This window comes from Pteropus alecto, unplaced genomic scaffold, assembly GCF_000325575.1.
Source record: "Pteropus alecto unplaced genomic scaffold, ASM32557v1 scaffold43, whole genome shotgun sequence".
NCBI lineage: Eukaryota > Metazoa > Chordata > Mammalia > Chiroptera > Pteropodidae > Pteropus > Pteropus alecto.
The window spans coordinates 7,705,296-7,725,995 of record NW_006435764.1 but is presented as its reverse complement, the minus strand read 5'-3'; positions in this window follow the sequence as shown (position 1 = coordinate 7,725,995).

Here is a 20,700-nt window from a genome sequence, read left to right as displayed (position 1 = left end):
TTCGCGGAGCGAAAAGAGCCATTTATGGAACCGTCCCTCCCAGCATCCAGCTGACAAAGAGCAAGGATGGCTAGCGTGTTCTCACTGGTGGGAGAAGAGTTGCAATGTAGACCCTAAAGACTTTTTACACACACACACACACACACACACACACCTGTTCGTTTCTGCTGTCTTGACTTTCATCCGAACGGAATCACACAGCGTGTAGTACTTTACGTCTGCCGTCGTTCGCTCATCACTATGCCCGTGAGAACCCTCCGAGTTGTTGCATGGAGCAGCAGCTCATCTTTATTAATCGCTGCGTGCTATTCGGTTGTAGGACTGTTTCGCAATTTGTTTCTCCTTCCTATTGCGGCTGGGCACTGTGCACACTTCCGGTTTGTGGCTATTACAAGTAGAGCTGCCCTGATCCTTCTTGCATGTGGTTTGGGATGGGCACATGCCCTCATTTCTCATGCGGACTTACCTAAGAGTGGAATTAATGGCTTGTGATTTGTTTCTTAAGGAAATATCCAGAGGGATTGGTGGGGATTTTCCCTGGCCATGAATGCTGAGGCCACAGAGGGAGCCGTAAGGATATTTGTGCAGTGGTGAGACAAGCACATGGGCCTGACAAGGTCATCCCTCCCTGGAAGGGACAACGGTCAGCGGCTGACAGAGAGTCCCCAGACTGCAGGGGCCTTATCGTTTCAATCGCCAGAGTCTGGAGCAAGGCGGAGCCTCTCGTTCCAAGGTCTACATTTCAGTGACCTCTCTGGCTGTTTATTTGAGCTTTGTGGCTTGGCCCTGCAGATCAATGAATGACTCGGGGAATAAGTTCACGTCCCCAGAGCTGCAGACAGGCTTGCTCAGCTCAGGCCAGGGTCCACACTTACCTAGAGGAGGACTTTGAGTTTCCAGGTATTAGCCCTGATGAGCAGGAAGCCAAGGAACAAATCAGCAGCCCAGTCACAACAGGCCTGGAGCTCCGGAGGTGCCCGCCTCATGGCACCTGGGTCAGCAAGTCAGAGTAATTCTAATACCCTATGTTTTTATACCTATTGCCTACCCCGCCTGCCCCCAACACTTCCTCATGTCACTGTCCTCAGGCCAGCAAGATGATCAGCTCTCACAGATATGGACACTCATCCCTGCATCCCCTTCAGTGACCAGCACACTTGTCATGTTGAATGCTCCTTGATTTCCAGGAGCTGACATTCTATAGGGAGAAGCAGAAACAATCTACATATCCCCAAAAGGGCCAGGCTGGTCATGGCTGGGAGTACCTGAGGGCCACTAGCGGGGGGTGGCTGCCGTGGGCTCCTTTCCTCTGGTCTCTGCTCTCTCCATCGTCCCACACGCCCTCTGCTGCAGAGTTCTCTCAGAAACACAGTTGTGATACCACAACGCTGGTCAATGCTTCTTCATTTCATCACTGCTCAAAAATCTAGACTTCTTAGAAGACAAATGTGAGGACTGGTCAAGCCTATCATCCCAGCCATGGACCCAGCGAACTCCTTCTCTCCCCTCTGTCTCAGGCCGCTGGACACCTCCATTTCCTGAGCATATGTACACTGTGCCCCTCTTCCAAGGCCCAGCTCCGGGCACCTCACGCACACACCTTTCCCTCAGCCTGAAGGCTGCCCCCTCTTCTCCTAGTTTCCATACCCCATTCAAGTCTTCTGCTGTTGTGTGCGTCATACCCTGTGTAGGAGAAAGAACACAGATAGAAAAATGAAGATCTAGGTCCGATCCAGTCTCTCCCACCAGCTGGCTTTTTGTCTTGGATGAGTCACTCTACCTCTGGTTTCTCCGTTTTAGAAAAAGGACATTGGGCCAGGTCATCTGGAAATTTCCATTGATAGGTAAAGCTCCATCATCCTCAATTACTTGTATTCCCCTTATTTCCCTGCCAGACCGGGTACCCGTGGGGAATATGTTCCAAGACCCCTTGTGGATGCCTGATACACGGATAATATGGTACCCTATATACACCATGTTTTTTCCCACACCTTTGATAAAGTTCATTTATAAATTAGGCACGGTAAAAGATTAACAATAGCCACTAATAATAAAATAGAATAATTATAATAATATACTGTAATAAAAGTTACGTGAACGGCTTTGGGGCCATCATTAAGTAAAATAAGGGTTCCCTGAAATCAGGTATTGTGATATGACTGTTGATCTGGAATCCCAGACGACTAAGTGACTGACAGGCGGGGAGCCTCTACGGCGTGGACATGCCAGATGTGTCTCAGGCGGCATGGAACAGGACAGCACAAGATTTCATCACCTTAATCAGAATAGAGGGCAATTTAAACTTACGAATTGTTTATTTCTGGAGTTTTCCATGTCATATTCTCAGACCACGGTTGACCTCAGATCACCGCACCCTTGACCGTGAAACCACAGATAAAAGGGGCTCCTGTAATTTATCTTTCGACCACCAACCTCGGCACCCAATGTAGAGCTTTTTGTGTCGTGAGTGCTCAGGACATGATTCCTGGGTGGGCAGCTGTGGGGCCCCACGGTGTTTTCTGTGCCTTGCTCACAAGATGCCCTCTGTCTAGAATGTCCTCTTCCTCTGAGGCCTTGGCCTTCCCCTGAGCTCCTGCGGCTGTGTGGCACTATCAGGTTATACCGGAATTGACAGCATGTTACCTTCTTCACTAGACTGTGGTCCCCTGAGGGGCACCGTCATCTGTCCCTCGTCATCATCACTGACACTGCAGTGCACTGCCAGCTGTTTGCAGACAGGAGGTGGAGTTGGTGGGACCGAGCGCAGGGCAGCATCGAGTCCATGGAATGTTCAGGCGTTCTGCTTCCATTCCAGCTGTGAGGGGTCTCAGGATGTAGCCTCATGGAGCCCCGGCCCCACGCTTGTAGCGATGGGTGACATTAACTCTTATCTCCCTCCCCACGTCCCCTCTCCTTTTTCTCCTGGGTGAGGCCATCGCCCTGCAGCAGCCTCTGCTCAGCTACACCCCACAAGTGTGGCTGCTGCATCCAGCTGCTCCTGCTGGTCATTGGCCCTTGCCGGGACAGCTAACAAGACCCGGGAGCTAAGGAGGAGCTGGCCTGCCAGCAGGGCTCCGTGGAGTGAGCCTGCGCTAATGGGATCGATACTCCCTTCAAAAGCCTTGGTGTCTCCGCACGACTTCCTCCCTCAACCTGAATGACCATGCTGTGCAACCAGACGTATGGGAAAACAGACAAAAGGATGCCGCCTGCCCCAGGGGGGTTCCAGGCTTCAGGAGCAGGGGGAGCAGAGAGGGGAGGGTGGCAGAGTGGAGCAGTTTCTCAAACCTGCTTAACCATCAGCATCACCCGGGGGCTTTTACTTTGTATTGTTTTATTATGAGATAGCGTATTTTCTTTCTCTAGAGCCATAAATAAAATAGAGTTGGATGTTAATACCTAAGAAAACCCCAGCTGATTGATAGGGTTTATCAATCTGCCTGAGGTCCAGGTGAGCTCAGAGTGCAATGGGTTCGGGCAGTCTGGGCAAAGGCCAGGAGCAATGATCGAAAGTGCGTATGGGGAGGAGAGCCTGACTTGGGTGATTCGAGAGCCCACGGGTGTGCAGTCCACATCTGCCGAAGCAGGGCCTTTGATTTCCAGTGCAGCCAGTGTGACACGGGTCCAAGGACAGGTGTGGTCAGCCTCGGGGATAGACAGGCACACTGACGGACGATAAAGAGCTAAGTCATAGACCCAGGTCTACCAGGAATTAGCCACGTGATCATCCGCTGCCTCGCTGTCAGCGGGGAGCTGATCGAGAAGGGAAGGTTCGATGGCGAGACGCCCAGTGGGAAGATTGGACAAGAGGCCGACAAGAGAAACGGCAGGCACCCACTTTATTGTGCAGAGTGCACTTCTGTTTGGGGGGAGCGCGGTTCTACTGGGGGGAGCACGGTATTGCGCACACTTCTTCTGCTCTCCTTCTCGGGCTCCCCTTCTGCTCTCCAGGGGACCACATGGCTCCACATACAGCAGAGTACAATAGTGGCCTTCTGCCACACCACACGTGCGTGATACAATACGCTGAAGCATGTTTACATATTTTAGGCGCAGGCGCTCTACTACACTCATGTAACATTCCGGGTCCTATTGCTAGCCGCAGGACTGGATCATAGCCAGACCTGGGACCTGCCAGACCTTGGACCATCCAGGCCTGACGCCCACACTCCACCCCTACAGGGTCATGGTGCAGGATCTGGCCCAGAGGGTGCTACCTTGGGCCGTTCTTGCCATTCCTGGAGGGGCTTAGCCCCATGGGGCAACACCCCCGGGGCACTCTTTACCCGCTGTCTCTCTGGGTGCTGCTCAACACACCAGGGGCATTGTGACACAGAAACTTGTGCTTGTGCCCGCGCCAACGATAGCCCCCATCATTTCACTGCCCATTCCATGGTACGAGCCATCTGTGTACCAGGCATCCTCAGGGATGGGCGTCCGACCCTCTACATAGGGACTCGGTATGTCTCCCATCTCGGCAGGCTCCACCAGGAGCTCTGCTTGGAACTGCACTCGTCCCAATAGGGGGTGCAGTTGACCGGACAGGGGGCTCGCAGAGAACTGCACCTGCTGCTCCAGGTAAGCCCCCCATTTCGTCAGCACGGGGGTCTGTGCAATTCCCATACAAGGAGTCTTCCTTAAGATCGCAGCCACCTCTCTACGGGGTACATAGACTGCACAATTACGGGATTATGGTCAGTGATGGCCTCACTGCTCAACAGGGCTGCAGAATGGCAGCCAGTTGCTTCTCTATCAGAGAATACCACGCTTCTGAGCTTTTCCACAATTGGGACCAGAAGCTCATCGGTACCTTCCGGGACCTGTGCTTCTGCCATAAGCCCCATCATCCATCTGCACTGTAAGCAGGAGCAAGAGGGCTGGATCTACTACACGTAGAGTCTGGGCTTGTACTACAGCTTGCTTTGTAGCCTTAAAGGCCTCTTCTGTCTCGGGGGTCCAATCCCATTGAGCACCCCATCACACTAGATGGTGCAGAGGTCACAACCCCAGCAGTCCCAAATAGGTTTGGAGCTGCTTCACAGTCTCAGGTCGGAGATATGCCTGTATCTTATCAATATCTGCCTCTGGCATTACCTTTGTCTGACCTGACCAGACAACTTCCAAGAATTTGACAGAGAATCCAGGTCCCTGGACCTTGACTGCCCAACCCCAGTTGGCAAGAGCTTCTCGCAGGCTGGTCGCCGCTGCTTCTAGTTCTGTAAAAGAATCAGAGGTTAGCATGATATCATCAACGTCACGATACAAGGGCACTATAGGCAGTTGTTTCCACGTGGTTAAATCTTGAGCCATGAGACCATGGCACAGGGTAGGGCTAGAGAAAAAGGCATTTGTCAAGTCCACCACATAATGGTATCATCCAAGTTCATGTGACAACTGGCCCATGATGTACGTGACATTCAGCATGGGCAGCATGCAGGGGTGGTATAACCTTATTCAGCTTCCGTGGCTTCAGGTCAACGGGTTCCTCCGCAAACCAGGTGCCCCTGCCAAATCCCTAATCAGGGAGATAATCGGCCAGCCGCACCTCACATGCTGTGGCTTTCTTGGAATAAAAGTCAATTGCTGATCAGGACGCAGCTGATTCCACAGGGCCAGCAGCACTTTATTTGTCTTTTCTGCAGCAACCCCAGCCACGAGGAGATCAAACCACATCTGCCTGCCGCTCACTCCCACCGCCGACCTACGGGGCTGGGCGCGGCTCCGCTCCCGCTTTTCGGCCACGCCTCCGGCCGTGCACTGGCCGGTCTGGGAGTGAGGTGGGCAGCGGGGCGCACACTTGGGTGGAACGCTCCTCGCTTTTCACCTCTGCATCCCCCTAGCCATGGCGGGCGTCACCTTGTGGATCCGCCTATCCACATAAGGGGCCAGCAGTGCCGCCATGGTGCCAAAAGTACCAGCCGGGCCAGAAGTCAAAATCAAGTCCTTCATACGGGTTGCAAACACCTCTTCATCGGAGTTTGTATACTGGGTGTGAAACATCATCTGTCACATGTCCGTTTCCCGGATTATCTGATCCAGGTCTAAGTATGTGGTCCATCTGCTCACTGTCTCTGGCAGCTCCCCTGGGTCGACCCACACAGTCTGTGCAGCAGACATGAGCCGGTTAATCAGGGATTGATTACCTGCACCCCACACCGTAATTGCCACAGATGGTATCACCGTTACGGAGGCCAGTTGAGCCATCTCTTCCAGAGATCATTCAGTCCCTCCGGCCTCAGCCAAAGCAACCACCCTGGAACCGTCTCCCCGGCTCTCTGCCATACCTGTTTCATCAGGTCCTAGAGTTCGTGCGGGTGTACTGGATCAAAGCGGTTTGCTTTTTAACCTGAGAGGTGCCGTAAGCTTGTCCCTGCCCCCGCAAGGCCAACTGCTGTTCCACTTCAACCTGCTGACATATCACCGACTTTGCCTACCACGGTATCACCCGCAGGCTCCCAGACCAGGACGATGGCAGTGACCCGTCAGGGCCCTGCAGCATCCGTTCTGCTGCCGCCGGCCGCTTCTCCAGCGCTTCTTCCGAGCGTTGTAGCTGCTACACCCGCTGACCCTGATCCCGAACCTCCAGGCTGGCCTGCCACAGCACCGCCAGGAACATCCAGGCCGCCCGACCCGCTGCCTCCCCGCGTAAGTGGTCGGGACGTTCGGCTCCAACATCTCCAGGGCTTTCTGGACGCAGCTTTACTCCATCCCCAGTCCTCCGTGGGCATTCACGTGGCCAGATACGGGGCCATGGGATACCACTGGGAGGCGGGGAGGGGGACACATGTCCTCCACCCAGGAACTGTCCGGAGCTCCGGGGGCCGTACACACCTCATCTCACCAAGTGTCAGTACCGAGCTGATCGAGAAGGGAAGGTTCGATGGTGAGACGCCCAGTTGGAAGAAGGCACAGAGGCCGCCGTGAGGATGAGACCGTCAGCATCCACTTTACTGTGGAGCGCACTTCTGCTGCGGGGAGTGTGGTTCTATTGGGGGGAGCGCGGTATTGTGCACTCTTCTTGTGCTCCCCTTCTCGTGCTCCCTTTCTGCTCCCCAGGGGACCACGTGGCTCCGCGCACAATAGAGTACAATAGTGGCCTTCTGCCACACATGCGTGATATAATAAGCTGAAGTATGTTTACATATTTTAGGTGTAGGCGCCCTGCTACACTAATGTAACATTCTAAATCCGGGTCTTATTCCTAGCCGCAGGCCTGGATCACAGCCAGACCTGGGACCTGCCTGACCTTGGACCAGCTGGGCCTGGCGCCTACATTAGTTCTTACTTCTCTTCATCCCTCTTTCTTCATATGATCGAAATAGAAATAATAACACCTCCCATGGTGCTGTGACGGAGGAAACAGAAGAGAGAATGTCTGTGGAGGTTTTTTTTTTTTTTGCTGGCTCCCCCTGGCACGAGGACCCCAGGGGCTATCAAGCCCCTCCCCGCCTTTGCTAATCATGAAACCTCAAGAGGAGATCTATGTTTCGTGATTCTTAAGGGACAGGTGGGGCGGGAGTGAGGTGGTGGCCCAGATGCCCGCACCCCCTCAGATGACGCTGACAAAGTCCTCCTGGTTTGGGTCCCCCAGGCCATTGATGATATGTCTGCTTTTCTACCTTGGAAGTCCCATCCACAAAAAAGGCAGAGGACTGAAGGCCCCGGGCCTGGGCACGATGTCCCTGCAGGCTGCAGGATGTCCACGCATTTACCAGGCTTCCAAGTATGGCAGGTGGCTCCCCCTGAAACGCTGAGCTGGAGGATTCCGGAGGCAAAGAGAGTCTTGGGGACCTCATTGCTCTGATGAGGACCTCTCCATTCATTTGCAGAGGGAAGGGCTCCTTTGGGTCACGTGGCAAATTAAGGTCAAAGCCTATGGTTGTCAGACAGCTCCTGACTGGACTCAAATCTGGCTGAGGGTCATCACAGTTAGGATTAGGGAGAGGGTGGATGTTTTTTCCTGGAGGCTACATGCCCCACAGTAGGGGAGACACGACCTGAAACCTGGGGAGCTGTAGCCTCTCACCAAATAACCCCAGGACCATGCATGTTTGATCCCGTTAGCACAAGGTAAATTTAGGGAACATTCAGACAGGCAAACATCAGGGGTCAGCAGGCAGGTGTTGGCACTTTCCATGCCAGGTAAGGTCAGGGACAAAGTCCCAGCTGTTGGGTCTGCTCTGAAAGATTCAAGCTCATCCCGGGATATCTCAAGTCAGAGATTGTGTGTGTTTCACTGGCATCATTTTGCTGCCCTCTGCATTGCCCTCCTGGACCCCAGTGGCCTCGGGAGACCCACTTGGTTGTTCTGTCTGCGTTGCAGTAGGAGTTGCAGGAAATGGTCCAGATCTCTGCAGCAGCCCCGGGGCCTCTTGGCAGGATCAAGTGCCACTGGCCTTATGGAGACCCTTGGTGGGTGCCTTGGCACTGGGAGCACATGAGCTGGGGGCCGGAGGCAGGCCTGGGCCATGCCCTGGCTGGTGGCTCAGAAAGGACAATTCAGGAAGCATCTGTGACCAGATGACTTTGATATCTTATCTTTCCATGGCCAAGGACAGCCTTGCTCATCTAGGAAACATCCAGATGATCAAGGCCCCTCCATCACTATGACAGCTTTAGTGGAAAACGCTCTTTGAGAGAGAAGGTCTTTTCACTTTGAGGAATGTCCAGGAGGCATCCGACAGCACAGTAGAAAAATCTCGGAGCCAGAGAGTGTAGGAGCCTGGACCTTAACCCTCGCTAGATTCACCCTGACATGGTCCCTGCCCCATCCAGTGTGGACTGTGGGCCCCCAGGCCTGGCTTCCTTCCAGCTCCTGAGTGCCAAGATCTGTGCCCATCAGGCCATCACTCTGCCTCTCTCTGGAACACTCTGCTCCTCGTTCCTCCCACGCGGGCCCTTCCTCACCTTTCAGGCTCACTTCTGAACACCTCTTGCTCAAGCAGGACCTGGAACAGCCCTTCCTAATCAACCAAGAAACAAGGTCCCCTCCCTGCTGCCCTTTATAATGCTGATCACAGTATGTATGTATGTATTTGTTTGTTTATTTATATTGAGGTGAAATTCATATAACATTCAATTAACCACTTTAAAGTGTACAACTTCGTGTCACTTACTACACTTACAATGTTGTGCCACAGTCACCTCTATCTAGTTCCAAACCCTTTCATCATCCAAAAGGAAACCCCATACTCAGTTAGCAGTCACTCCCCACTCCCCGCTTCCCTCAGCCCCCAGCAACCACGGGTCTGCTTCCTGTTTGTATGAACTATTTTTTCTGGCCATTTCATATAATTTGCGGCTGGCTTCTTTTCCTTAGCACGTTTTCAGGGTCCATCCACCTGGGAGCATGCATCTGTACTTCATTTCATTTTATGGCTGAATAATATCCCGTCGTCTGGGCATCCTGCACTCTGTTATCTGTTCATGGACCTTTCGATTGTTTCTACCTTTTACTTCTGTTAATGTTCACATACAACTATTTGTTTGAACCAATTTTCGATTATTTGGGGCATACATTTAGAGAGAATTGCTGGGTCAGATGGTAATTTTATGTCCTACTTTTTGAGGAATCATTATTTTTGATGTCTGCCTTACCCCTAGATATCTAGACCTGCATCATCCGATACAGTAGCCACCAGCCCCATGTAGTTATTTAAATTTAAGTTAGTTAAAATGTAATAAAAGATTCAAATCCTCAGTCATACTAGTTACGTTTCATGTACTCAGTAGCCACATGCGATTAGTAGCTACTGTGTTTCCATCATAGCCAGGAAGTGCTATTGGACAGCACTGGTCTACACTGTAAGACCCTCCCTGAGGGCGGGGGCCAAATCTGTCTGGTTTACCACATATACCCAGTGCCTGAGAAAATGCCTGCGCACGGGAAAGTTTTTTGGTTTTTTTTAGGAAGGAAGGGAGGGAGAGAGGGGCTGATTCCCTCATTCGATCTTCTCAACAAATCTCTCAGGGAGGCAGGAAAAAAAAAAAAAAACGACTTTCGCTTCTTTTGCAGATGAAGAACAGGCTGAGGGAGTGAAATCTTATACCCAATGTCATGGAGCTGGTTCAGATCACAGCCCTAGGCTCCCCTCCCCCACCTCTCTCCACCAGCCAACCTTCAGCGGCTCCTGAGATGTCCGGACAGAATTGTGAGGGGGCAGCCTGGGGGGCAGCAGACAAATCAATCTGGCTGTCACAGAGTTAGGGCATTTTTCATCTGAAAAGGACTTCGAGCAAGACCTGATTCATTCTCCATATTTTCCAGAGGAGGAAAGCGGCCATGAGAAGTTATACGTGCAGGGGATTGCTTAAGAGGCAAAGAGGCTGGGTTGGGACCAGTACTTGGAGGGCTTGGCGGGGGCAGGGCTGTGGCTTTAGGGGAATCACAGGGTTTACAGCAGAGAGATCAGTTTCACGGTCTCTTAATAAGAACAGTCTGGTAGCATCCACAGGCTGGACCAGAACAAAAAGACTGAGGGAGAGACCAGCTAGGGAACACCTGTAACCTGAAGCAAGATGGGGGCAGCAAGGGTGGATGGGAATCAATGAACTCTGAATAGCATAAAAAAAAGAATATTGGCATGAGTGGGTGATAGAGAGGGCTTTAAGGACCTTGAGATTTTGTGACTTGGAGCCAGGAAGTATGATAATACCCGTCAATAACAGAACATTCGAGCTGGAAGAGAGTTTCTAAGTGACGTCTAATTCTACCTCTTTGTTTTATTACTGGGGAAACCGAGGCCAGAGAGGTGAAGGGGCTGGCTTAAAGCCACACCACATATAAAAAACGAGACTGGACATCTGGCCTTTAGTCCAGTGAGGCTTTCATTCCATGCCACTGAGACTTCTCTGATCTCATTTCGCCCCAGCCAAGACCTCCCGACACGCAGGAGCTGCAAATGAACAGATACTATTTGGCTTGAACTCTCTCTAGTGAAATCTCAGTAGATCACGGATTACGTAATGGATGTCCAAATTTAGTCCAAATCCAAATCTTTCATGTCATACTCTGAGGACTGAAAAACATAATCTGTTCTGGCAAAGAACTCATACCTTTGTGGTTTGGGGCACATGACTTATCACCTCTGTCTCCACATGTCCCCTGTGTAAGAGGAAATGCTAGAACCTACCGCACAGGTAGAATCTCATCGATGAGCTATAAGTGGAAAACACCCAGCCTAGTTCTAGTGTGTGCTATAGCTATTTGAAACTCTTTCCTTTGCCTTCTCCAGAGCAGAGCAGAGCCAATTAGTCTGGCTAATCATAGCATCAGGCTGGCTGAATCAGGGAGATCAAAGACATGAAAATTCCTTGAAAACAGAATACCACTGGTGTGGCTAACAGCACAATGCTATAGCGTGACTGAATCAGGTTGGGGGATATTTTTCATGGAAATTGGGTAGAAGTCAAGACAGTACCTTGACAAGTAAAGAGGACACTTCCGGCGCATGGCGTTGCTAACTTTGCAGGTACCGTAGGGGTGCTGACCATGTCCAAGCCTCCTCTTGCTCCTGTCCAACCTCGGGGACATAGTCACAGGAGCAGGCGGAGGAGGAGTCACCTTTCCTACCAGCTCATCGAGCAGGCCTCCTGGGGACGAGGTAAGAGTTTGAGACTTACTTCCTGGGTTAATTACCAATAAGTCTTGTGGATGATCAAGAATGCGAAGTCCTCCAGGATCACTCGGAGCCTATACCCTGGAAAATATTCTTACCAGCCTGCTGCTTCTTACAGTGCAGCATCCACTCGCTCGTGCAACGCACGCGACGGTCGACGCTTAGTATGTGTCGAGTTTACAGTACTGGGCAAACAGACCTGGCCTCAGCCCTCGAGAAGTTTCTAGTCTAGTGGGAAGGAAGAATAAGCCAGTAAACAAAGTGTGACCACCACTGTGATGAAAACAAAGAGGGGGATGGGGTAGAGAATGAAGGGTGGTCGGGGATGGTGGGAGGTGGGTAGGGAAAACTCCTTTGAGACGTGGGTTTTGAACTAGACCTGGGTGGACAGAGAGGAGAAACGGTTTAGGCAAAGCCAGCTGTTTGGGTAAAGGCCATGAAATAGGGGAGAATTTGACTTTTCAAAACCAGAAAGCAACCTTGAAGTGAAGCGTTTGGACTATGCTAATAAACAGATATTATTTGACTGTTTTTGGCAGCAGAGTGACGGGATCCAGTGTATATTTGAAGATCGCTTACGCTGAGAGAAGCAGGGTGAGTGTCGGAGCTGGGAGACAGCAGGAAGCTTCCGTGGGGAGGGAGAAGAAGTTTGGAGGTGCTGCTGTAACTGCAGACAGGTTCGCTGGGGGCTGGATGCTGGGGGCTGGATACAAGGACGAGGAGGAGGGTTCCCCATTCAGCTAACTGTCCATAACAGCCGCAGGCTTCCAGCACCATACTGGCAGCTGATTAAGAGCTCGCTAAAGCTAACCACACTCTGTACCAGACTCATAGGTTCTCTCCTGCAGTGCTTGGGGGGTGAGCCGGCAGCTCACAGCTCAGTCGCAGTGAGCCAAGCAGGGACAAGTGGACAGATCAGGGCTTTAGAAGAGACCAACCTGGGGCCGAAGGCTCCTTTGATGTTCTGTGTGCAGTGTGCCCAGGAGCTGGGGAGTCGTTACTAATAGTGCAACCTGGATGTGGCCTCCCATTTGAGTGCTGGCTTATTGCGTCTATCTGTGTAATGGTAGGACTTCGGGCCCTCTGGGTTAGTGTGCGTCCAAGTCTTTCTTCATTGTCATACCCCTAAGAAGCCATTTTAGACATGTCCCCCAAATTGTAACCCCTCTTAGAATTTTATCATCCCAGATAGCTGTTTGTGTATTGTATGTGTCTCTGCGTTTATATGTAGAAAGGATGCGATTTTATTTTTATTTTTTATTTTCGCAATTTTTGCCCTTCTGGGGACGATGCCGCTCCACTGGGAATGCACGCCGTAAATCAAAGTCTCTCCTAGTTGTTATGGGGCCCACAGAGAGCATCTCATACGCCTCACCAGCACGTCCACTTTTCCTTAAAGAACTTGCCTTGCTGCCCATGCTTCGTGCGTTCTGCAGAGGGCCCTGCGATCCCAAGGTTACCTTCCCACACTCCCAAAGCAGCAGAAACCTCGAGGGGCTAACCACACCAGGTTCCCTGCAGATCTCATGGCCCCTGCCGACGTCCCACAGAAAGGAGGGGCATGCCCTCATTCCCCCTGTATCCTCTGTCTCCGGGCCAGGGGCAGCACACGTGCCTTTAGTCTCAGAGATCTCATGAAAAAGATCCTTCAGCCGGCGCTGGCCTTGAGGCTGGCTGAGCAAGACACTGCTGTCCCTCCAGCCGCGTGTCTGCCCCCAAGACTCCCAAAATGTGCTTCTCGAAGAGCCCTTTTAGCAGCTACAGATCAGCAGCCATAGCCAAATCCCAGCCCAGGCTTGGCTGCCCTTTACCTCCCAGTGGAGATTTCAATCTGCCCTCCCTTGCATAAGTCATCTTATCATCTGATGGCAGTCCGTTTCACGGATGAGGTACCTGGGGTTCAGAGTTGAAAAAGGTACGGAGTGAGTGGTTCCAAGGCCTAATTTTGCAGAGCATCTGCAGCGACGCCTCCACCTCGGGGAGCTCGACTGAGCCCCGTAGTGCAGGCCTCACCTCAGCGCCTGGCTTCGAATTGTTTGTTAACCGTCTGCTTACAATTCCGTTAAGTACAGGAATTGACAGGAAGCGTTTAGAAGTGTTTCTAGCAATTTGATGGAAAAATTCTATGCCCACTAACTCTAATAATAAAAACTTCTGGCCTTAGGTATTGGTTTTTGGGGGATGTGGGGTTTTGGATTTGGTTTTTACTTTAGGTTTTCTATTGATTGATTTTTATTATATTTACAAAAATGTCAATCTTTGACAGGTTGGAAATTTATTTATTTACTTTTATTTATTTATTTATTAAAAAGCTGGTCCTTCACCACAATAGTTTGAGAAGCATGGTGTGGAGGCCGCGTTAAATGATATGCACACATGGAAGGTCTTTGACCTCAGGATTAAAGAAAGAAAAATAACATGTGATTGTTTTACCAGACTAATAGGTGGATGGAGCTCAAAGTTCTCTCTTTCAGCCTGGGGAAGACAGAGCCTCAAGGTCATCAAGCCTGGCTCCTGGGGAGTCTCCCAGCCCCAGGATGTGGCTTCCCACTACTTCATACTTACTTCTGGAGGGGACCCAGCTGCTCTGCCCAGCAATGGGGCCACAGGCTGGACTTGGGCAGTGCCTTGGAGAAGGGGCAAGTCATAAACTTAGGAGATAATTAGAGGTGGAGTTGAGCTAGAAGACCCATGGGATCTCTTTGAGGGTGTGAGAGGGTGTAGGTTTGAATTTGGGGGCTCATAGCAATGGCAAACAAGGATGAGAAAGCCTCTTCTTGAGCCACACTAGGGTTTAAGGTGAGCCACGCTTACAACCTCTCCTACGGGAATGCAGGCCCTTCGTGTTTGCCAGCCTACTGAGAGTAGTCCGTAAAGGACTCACTCCCACGTGATTTCGAAATCTGGCAGGTGATTCTTCCCACAGCCAGCGCCAGGGATGAGCTGGCCCTCTGCTCATACTGCCCCCATTGTCCCCTCAGCTCAGCCAGCTTGAAGTGGCGCCTTTAACTTAAAGCAACGTGTTGCTCATAAAGAAAGCAGAATCCCATATCAGAACGTAATTTAGAGATTATCTATTTTATAAGAAAGCAGTCAAGAGACGCAAAGTAAGGACGATGAACTTGGGCCTCTTTGGCCCCTTTTGGTGTTCTTCCTACAGTACACCAGTCATCTGGTTGTCCTCTGCTTTGCTTGGCTTCCAGATAAAGATGGTTAAGGGCATTAAATGATAATGCCAGGGCAGGGTGTCATCACTCCTGGGGGCAGGAGGTGAAAGATGATATTCCATTGTCACAAGAATAGGTCATCCAAAGTCTGAGTAGCCTTTGTGCAGCTGAGGCAGCTGGTGGCTGCTGCATTTGAGTGATATGCGATATATTTTATCCAGGATTTTTAGTTAATGTCAGTGAGAGGACAGATCTAGATGCCTGGACCACACTATTAGAAACAGGAACCCCTCAGATTGCTAACTGCTAGGTGATTTTGGACAAGTCAATCTCTGGGCCTCAGTGTCTCTGTCCTAAAAGTAAAACCAGACAGTTAACAGGCTCTCCTCCACTCTTAGTTACAGTATTCCTATGCCTTGTCCAATCTTGGCCACACCTTGGCCTGTGTACCCCAGGGGGGCTCCCATCCAAGGGCCCGTGGCAGCACTCCACCTGTGTTCAGTTCTGCTCCTGTGGCTACCTGCAGCTGCCTTCCCTGGCAGTGCTTCCTCTGCCTCTCCAGAGCCTCCCAAAGTTGGTCAATGCACAAACCAGACTCCGAGGACCTGACAGTGAACGTGGGAGGGAGAGCCACCGATGCACAACAGCAGTCCCGCCCAGCTCTGCCGACTCCTGAGCCCCGCTCGTGCCCCCCACCCCCCTTCACTCACACACACACACACACACACACACACACACACACACGAACAGAACCCTGGAATAGAAAGCAAAAGACCTCACCTCTAGTCCTGGCTCTGTCACCACCCATGGCACAATCAGATGATTAGATGAGATGCTAAATAGCCGACTTATAGATATGTGTAAATGTCATCTCTAACTATAGATGGGCATCTACATTATTTAACCTGCATCTGTAACAATTTGAAAGTGCTTTTCTACCCATTATATCAGGTGATTGTCACAACAGCCCTTTGAGGTAAGCAGGATGTGTATGTTTCTCTTTTTTACAAGTGGGAAAACTGAGCATCAGAAGGGTTAAATGAGTTGACTGTAGTGACATCAGTTTAGACAGAGCTTGTACTTTGGAATTAGACCTGAAAGTCAAATCTCCATCAATTACATTACTTCACTAAGCTTTGATTTCCCAACTGTACGATTAGACAATAAGTTCATGTTTGCTTGCAAATATGTTCCTTCCTTTATGCTACCCCATATTTGAGCACAAACAGTGAAAGCCAGCTGCATGATGAACCAAAGGTTGGGGGGTGGCGGGCTGGAGATTAGCCAGCTGAGGCCTCACAAGCCCCTACCCCAAGTGCATCGGAGCCTCCTAACCCTGGGTGTCTCCAAGGTAAGAGGAGAGGCCCCAGACACAACCAAGGGCGAGGGCAGGAGGAAACTTCAGTCCAAGTTCTGAGACTCCTTTTAGCCCTTAGATTCCATAAGCATCACATGATGCTTTCATATGTTTTATAGTGTTGGATCACATCCTGTCACACGTATTCGTCTTGGTCACTGTCAAAATGGATTTAAAAGATTTAACACGGTGCTTAGTGCATAGTAAATGCTCAAGAAATGTTAATTATCAATGCTGATGGCCAAAAAAGAAAAAAGAAAAATATTAACAGTGGCACCAAAGACCTGACACTACTGGCACAATAACAGTAACAACGGCAATAATAATAAATCCCTTATATTGGGTATATTCATCAACTGTCAAGAGTTTTTGGTTTTTATCGTATTTGTCTGACTTTATCTTTGTAACACTGGAAGGTAGGTATTATCTCCACAGATGAGGAGGCTGAGGTCCAGAGAAATAAAATGACCTGGTCAAGGAAGTTCGCACAGCCAACTGGGGACTAGAATCCAGGCTTTCTAATACCCATATTCTCTGGGGTCTAGCTCATGACCCATCGTGCCACTGCCCTTCCCTCACAGGGACACAGAGAGACACATTGTAAAAGGGCACAACGATCTTATCTGATGTGAGAAGCAAAGATTAGACGCATCCCTCCAGCCCGGGTTCCCCAAGTATCCTAGAGCAGGCATCGGCCGTTCTTCCTTACATTGGTTCCCCACGGGATCGTCAGCTTTCTTTTTGTATGGATCGTCACGTCAGTTCCTCTCTTCAGATCTCAAGGAGGCTCTTAGGATTTAGTGAGCAAGTCCGATTTCCCCTTAGCTCATCCTTCATTATTCCTTCCTCCTCTTTCATTCTGCAGATTCATAGAAGCGCCCTTTCGCAGTAAGATATCCATCTCCTTAGTTATTAGCCGACTTCATGATCAGAACCTCATGGAATGTTCCTACCATAATTTTGTACGAAAATAAAGTAACTCCCGCACCCAGCATTCTCTCTGATGACAGCCTATGTATTTTTAACCATTTAGTTTGGAGCTACGGGCAAGACCAATGTCTTCGGGGAACATTATTAATATTTACGTGCTTTCCCTCCTCACCCCATCCCTGCTTAATTCACTAGGTTATGACAAACGATGGGCAGGATGTTGTAAGAGATGCTTGCGGTCCTGGCAGGATGTCTGGTGCTTGGAGCAACAAGAACAATGGAAGCAAATGTGGACTCGCACATAAGGACACATTGCAGGGTGGGCGCATACGTCTGACCGATTCCGAGACTTCTTGCTCTGGGGACTAGAAAAAGATACATAAGAGGATAAGAAAAAGATGCCTGAGAGGAAATAGCCGAGAACACGGAGGTGGCTTTGAGGCTGACTCTGTAGCTTGTATCTACGAACCTTTGTAATTTAGCACCTATTACTAAATTACAAAGCTAGCATTGTCGTGAAACTTAATAAAAGGCCACGGAGACAGGGGTTGGGGATGCTAGCATTGCCAATCCTCCTCTCCCTTATCCACGTAAGTTAAACATTTCTAGACTCCCACTCTTCTTCCAAACCGTCTTCGCAACACGGGATAAGTCCCGGTAAGAGCTGGACTCAGCAAAATGACCTCACAGCAGTATCTGCGATGGCTGAGTGTTAGGACCCTCGGGGCAGTAGTGACCGCCATGGAGTAGAAAGAGCAGATGAAAAACGCAACCTTTTTGCGAGGGTGGGAGACAACGAGAGAGAAGTAAAAGACGTTCTGAAAGTCTGAAGAGTGGTACCCTTAATAGAAATAAAGAAGTTCACAGGAAGTGCTGAATTTTGGAAGGAGAAGATGACAAATTTGGTTTTGCACCCAAAACAGCGAAGGTTACACCTGGATAGACCCAGAGAACCCATTTGCTGAGACCTGTCCCTTGACTCAGGGAGGTGACGTCGAGTTTGAGGTGCTAGCGGGATATTCAGCTTCGTATGAATAGGAGGTGAGTGGATGTAGATTCGAGATGCAGAGTCATCTCAAGTGTGGTCCCTAAATGAGAAAGCGATGAGTGATCCAAGGGCCAAGATCCAAGGGGAAGGAGGAAGAGGAGGAACAAACGGAGGAGACACAAAAGCGGTGGCCCCGCACTAGAATCATATTGTGTACTGTCAACGAACCAAGGGGACGTGGCATTGCACGGGGAAACGGATGCTGGCTTGCAAGACGCCTCTAAGAGGCCTGAGAAGGGGCGATTGGACTTGCTAGTGACCTTTCAGAGAGGGTTCTAAAAGGCTCGATGAGAGCTGAATCTGGGGTTTGCATTCTAGAACTCGGTCTGTTTTGTGCTGGTTGAGGGCTGGACCTGTTATCTCCCCAACCATTTGCTTTCTCATCAGCAAAAATGGAGTAAGAATACCTGTGTTTGGCCTTTATGTGAGGGGGTGAGATCAGATGGAGGATAAGGATAAGAACAACCATCTACTGAATCCTTACTCTGTACCAGGCCTTGTCCACTATTTGAGAGTCCTTTGCACACCCTAACCTATCAGAATTGGGGAAGACTGTAATGGTCAGGGAAATGAATGGGAGCCAGAAGTAGAGCCAGACAGGGTCGATGACTCATTCACAAAATTCAACAATAAATGGACTGTGAAAGATACTCTGACTAGGAGGTGCTCTGTGTCAGTGTCATATTCTCTCTTTAGGTGTCCTTCACTTTCCCTCCGCCTCTCCCCGATTCACCAGTCTCTGCACATTCATGACTCTGCAAGTCACCAGTCCGTCAGCTGACATCAGAGACTCCTCGTGAGGGTAAGATGGAAAACCCCCTCGGTGTGGAAACTGGTGGCACAGGCTCCACCCTCCAGGCCCTGTCTTCCCACTCTGCCCAGCCTTTCACTCATTTGGCTGGTTGAGAAGAGGTGGCCTCTAAGCCTCCAGGCTGCTCTCTTTTTCCTCTGCTAAAGTGCAGTGATGGCAAAAGGTCTCCAAGAAGCTGGCAATTCTTGGTGCTGCTGGAGGGAGTGGAGGAGTCTGTGGGGCAGGAGGAACCCGTGGGAACTTTGTCCCTTTCTGAGACTACCCTTTTTCTAAGTGACTATGGGATTTTCTCTAAGGGAACAGTCTCATCAGTCCATCCAAGCAGTGAGATAAATAATAGAGTAGGAATAACGCCATGGGGCGGGGCAGTGCTTGCTGTGGGCTCCAGCCCTCTGAAGTTCTCTCTTGGTTCAGGCTCGTTCCTCATCTCTCTCCCGGAGCACCGCTGTGGCCTCTTCCAGGGTCTTCCCTACCTCCCATCCCAGATCCAGCCTGCCTCCTGAGTTCTCTTTCTACGTCACAGATCTGGTCGTAGCATATCCCTGCTTTATGAATTGTCCCACCTCCTCCAGAATAAAGTCCTCGGCATGAATGAAGGATGGGGCTTTATGACAGTGCTCTACAACAGGCTGACCACTGTGGAAACGGCATGAAAGGGATCCCAGGTGCTCCTCTCCCCCACTGTCCCATTCCCCAAGGGTTGGCTAGAGTGAGCTTCCTATTCCACCCCATCCCCGCCCCATCAGGATGCTCCCCAGCAAAGAGTCTGCAATAGTTTCTTTCCACTGACCGCATTAGGAGAGAGGCAGGGTGATGTCTGGACGAGGCCCAGCTCTGCCACTTGCTGACCATGTACATTTTGCCATTTCATGGTTTTGAAATCTGTTTCTCCATGTTTACATGTAACAATATGGGTCCTGTTTACCTCACAGGGATCAGGTGAGAAGCTGACGAGGAGTGTGTCACCACTCAGGAACCTGGAAATCATCCCACTGAAATTTGAGGGCCCCTCATTAACTCCTGATTCCCAAGACCCTCCTCAGCCCTCACCTCTCTCTGTTCATCCTTACTTCCCACTTGTCCTCAGCCAGCCTTGGCACCCGCGGCTCTTGGCCAGGCCGTTCCTCAAGGCACTGATCCTAAGCAGCTCCATCCAGCTGGGGTCTGGGGACCTGCCCCTCCACCTATCCTTCTGATACCCCCATATTGATTTCCTGGAGTCTGTACACCAGCGCTCGGTTAATCGTGTGTGGTCCTGTAATGCTCCCATGTTCCGTCTCCCAACTGGGCTGTGAGCTTCCTCAGTCCAGGGCTAGGACCACGTCTTGCTCATCGTCGCCCCCAGCCCCACATGCCCTTAGCACAAAGAAGCGGAACAGAAGTTCTTTTCCCCAGATCTTCTGATTACAGGGTTCAGAGCTCTGGATGAGCCCGAGGCCGGCTCCTTCCTCCTGGGAGGCCGCCAGATGGCACCCGTGTGGAGAGCGCGGACAATGTAGAGATCCTGGAGTCTCGACCTCTGCGCGCGGAGGAAGGGCGTCAGCTGGTCAAGCCAGTCGCGGAGTGCAGGTCGCCAGCCTGGACACTCCGCAAGGCCCGCCGCAGCCGCGCGCGGCAGAGCCCTTTGTGCTAGCATCAGGTGCAAACGCCTGGGGCGCTGGACGTGCGCGTACGCGTCTGGGATCGCCGGGAGCGCGGCTGCCGCCCTCACTCACTGGTCCAAGTTATCTGAGATCTCCCGCGCTCTGGGTGGGGGAGGGGCTAAGGAG